At 37.3% G+C, this 3,874-nt stretch overlaps 1 long non-coding RNA gene across 1 annotated transcript in view; it reads right to left on the reverse strand.

Moving 5' to 3' along the window:
* The window catches only part of LOC148881538 (uncharacterized), a 54,823-nt gene extending 51,267 nt beyond the window's left edge, over positions 1 to 3,556 (reverse strand). Inside the window, exons 1-2 of the long non-coding RNA XR_016113735.1 lie at positions 3,056 to 3,556; positions 1,083 to 1,138 (exon numbers count right to left, since the gene is read on the reverse strand). This is a non-coding gene — a long non-coding RNA (uncharacterized LOC148881538). The remainder of the gene's footprint in view (positions 1 to 1,082; positions 1,139 to 3,055) is intronic.
* Positions 3,557 to 3,874: the final 318 nt, after the last annotated feature.

Raw genomic sequence — 3,874 nt, forward strand, 5'->3', positions numbered from 1 at the left:
CCATTTGGTTATTTTCTTCCCCTCCCAAGGCCAAATGGTCATTTCAATTTAATGAGTTCACCTCTATAAAACGCAATGTAGCAAAGGGGTGCGCAGGAGGGGGGGGGGGGGTATTTGAAAGAGTTTTATCCAAGTCTGGGGGACTGAAGGACAACAGGCAATTAGACTAATTGCTTTGGCACAATGACAACAATGTGGGGCTTACAAAACGACACGAGTACAATCCATTACAGGATGTTAGAGGAAAGGTTAAAACGAATAAAAAATATGTACATTACATAAATGATGGAAAATTTTGAAACTTGCTCAATCATAAAGTTGAATAATTTGAGTAAAAATCAATTTTTGCCCCCAAAATCCAGTTGCGATTAGAAAGCATCATTTATGAATAAATGTGGAATATTACAAGAATAAAATTCATTGTAATTTTTTTGTGCCAAGTATTAAATAATCTCATGTTGCAAAAGCATCAACAAGATTAATAATCATGTATTCCTTAAATACATGCCTTAAAGTGATGATCAAACTAGCAGCAGGTGTGGATTCTGGAGGGAAAGCCCTCTATTACCACCTCCTGTAGACACAACAACAGGATCATGACGTGTTGCTGCCGCTGCTCACCCGCAGAAACAATATCCTGTGACTGTAAAGTGTCCATGAGAGTCTTGAAAGGCGCTTAGAAATTAAATGTATTATTATGATTATGATTATGATTATGATGATGATGATGATTATTATTATAGGTATGACAAAAAAGCATCATTTTATGAAAGTAATGCGGGAAATATTTCAAAATAATTAAAATATTACAAGGATAAAGTAAGAATAATTATTCGATTACAATTATAAGGCGGCATTCAAAAATAGTGACAATTGTTAGAAATAAATGTTAGCAATTTTCAGAATACAATGACAGAATATTATTTGAATAAAATATTTATATTATAAATAAATTTAGAATATTACAAGACAGATATTGTCATTCTTTTTAAATAGTTGCAAGAGTGGAAAGTATAAAATAATTTATTGCAAAAGCATCAACAAGATTAACAATCTGACACGGAATTCTTTAAAATACAAACCTTAAAACTAGCAGCAGGTGTGCATGCTGGAGGGGTGTGCCTTCCATTGCCACCTTCTGTGGAGAAACAATAGGATCATGACAAAAATTACGATTTTACAAAAATACATTTTACGAAAATAATGCTTAAATATTTCAAAATAATCAAAATAATTATTTGATTAAACTTGTAAGACAGCATTCAAAAAAAGTATCAACTGTTAGAAAAAAAGATTGACATTTTCAGAAAATAATTTTTTAAGATTATTTGAGTAAATTATTTAGATTACAAAAATTAATAATAATTTGGAAAAAAATATATAATGCATAAAAAAGCCTCAATTTAACAAAAATAACATTTCCTCACTCACATCGCGTGGGTTTTCTCCGGGTCCTCCGGTTTCCTCCCACACTCCAAAAACATGCGTGGCAGGCAGATTGACGACTCCAAATTGTCCCTAGGTGTGAGTGTGAGAGTGACTGTTGTATGTCTTTGTGTGCCCTGCGATTGGCTGGCAACCAATTCAGGGTGTCCCCCGCCTCGTGCCCGAAGACAGCTGAGATAGGCTCCAGCAACCCCCGCGACCCTAATGAGGAATAAGCGGTACGGAAAATGAGATGAGATGAGACATTTTTGACTGTCCACCTTTTTTCCCTTTCTAGGGACTTCCGCTCATTAAAAGTTTAGCTTTCCTGCACCAGAGCCGACTTGTGACACCAAACAGTTCTTATGCACGCAGCAGATGTCGCAGATGTTTTTACCGATGCCACCACACACATGACAATTCTTCCCACTTCAAAGCTAAACTGATACAATTACATCCTTTGAGCTTACCTCAAGTATTAACACTCGACGCCGCGATTTTCATTGGAACAAAAAACATTTTTAATTACCACATGAAGCCAAGTGCTCCAACAGAAGCACTTCAACATACAGAAAATATTTGTCGCAAAGGTCGATCATGAAAATGCGTGTTAATAAACACTTGTGGCAGCATTTAAGCCGGGAGGGCCATGGGGGGGCGGGGCGGCTAATGTGTATTTATTTATTTATTTTGATGTTACTTTTTATATGTTACAGTGATTGTTTTTTTGTCTCTACCCATTGGATTGCTTTCGCTCATGCAACCTTGTTACATGTAACATCTTCTAATGCTCACCCCCCCCTCACCCCTCCATTCGTGTTAAATAATTCATGAGCTGCAACCCAATAGTATTGGAATGGTTGAGGGGGGGGGGGGGGTTGCTCAAAAAGTTGAATTCAAAAATATTGCATTATTTCATCCAGTTTTTTTTTAAAGTGCAAAGGTCAATTATGATCCCTCGAGCATGAATAAAACACCCAAGGCCTCCAAAGCCTTGGGAGAGATCTTCCATACCCCCACGTCTACCCCCCCCCCCCCCTTGCTTCACACTTGTGTAGATTATTGACACTTAATCCATCCGTGTAAGAAAAAGGACCCTTTGTTTGTGGTCTCCTGCGCTGTTTGTGTCTCAATCGCCTTAAGGTTAAAAAAAGGGGGAAAAAGGCCTAATTTGCACTGGTCTGTTTTGGGGCCAATTATTGTAATGCTGCATGTACTGCAAGCATAATGAAATAGAAAAAAATAAATAAAAGTGCCATCATTCATCGTGATATTCCGCTTATTAAAAATGCATTTTATCTGTATATGTAATTTTTAGGGGTTCACCTGTTCCAATGTTATGTGAGGTCTTCACGTGCAGACCTTCACATTAAAATGCATCGATAAAATCTCAGAACAGCTCAGTTAAAAAATATATTCAAGAAGCAAAGTCAAAATAAGAAACGGTAATACATTTGCAAAAGTGCGCACGCCCTAGTCGTGTATTCAGTTAACTGTGGGTTGAAAGTGATTAGCAATCGATATATAGAATCATATCCTAACTTTGAGATGTAAGATTTATTGAGAAACACACAGACACACACACGCGGGCTTTTAATTGCTTATAGTGGATATTTGTCACAATAAATACCTGTTTAGTTGACATCCTGAACGGCTTCAAGGGAAGTTCTTCACAAATGTATTCTGATGCATGGCCCGGCCTTTGGCTTGTGCCAACACTAGATGTCAGTGTTTTCGCTGCACTGTGAACCTGCAGGTAATCGAAAACTAACAGGCTGGGAAAAATAAAACACTCCACCATATGTACTTGAAAGTGTTCCGTCTTCCATGAATTTTATACTTTAGCCTCCTGCGTAACGATCTGATTACCGAGGGCATCGCTTTTATCCCGTAACGAGCTGCAAACTGCTGAACACTCTTTTCTTTGTCTACAAATCGCTTTCTAATTGTCAATTTGGTGTTTATCTCGTAACTTGTTGCCAGATAATTGCTCTACATAAAAAGTCGACTGTACACGGCATACGATGTCTGCATCGGATAAGGGCAGAAGAGAAACATTGACTCGTTTTTTCTTGTCACACGTCAAAACACATCACACGTGTCTCCAAAAGTATGGTAGATTCCCAAAGTTTTCCCGTGATTTTCAAAACCGGAAACGGAAACCCCAGAGAAACGACAGTCCTTTTGAAAAAATAAATAAAGGGCAAAACAGAAGTTACAATGTACTTGACTCAATCAGATTGCGTTAACGTTTTTCAAAAAAAAAAAGAATAACACAGAGCAACTTCAGTATTTTCGGAAATGAAAAAAGAAGCGGAAGTTATCTGAAACAATTGCGTGAACGTTTTTTCAAAACCAAAAACGTAAACACCGGAACCACGACAGTAATTTTGAAAAATTAAAAAAAACAAGCGGAAGTTGCTTGAACCAATCACATTGCGTAGACGTT

The sequence above is a fragment of the Hippocampus bargibanti genome, linkage group LG22, assembly GCF_051943395.1.
Source record: "Hippocampus bargibanti isolate YZ-2025 linkage group LG22, ASM5194339v1, whole genome shotgun sequence".
Lineage (NCBI taxonomy): Eukaryota > Metazoa > Chordata > Actinopteri > Syngnathiformes > Syngnathidae > Hippocampus > Hippocampus bargibanti.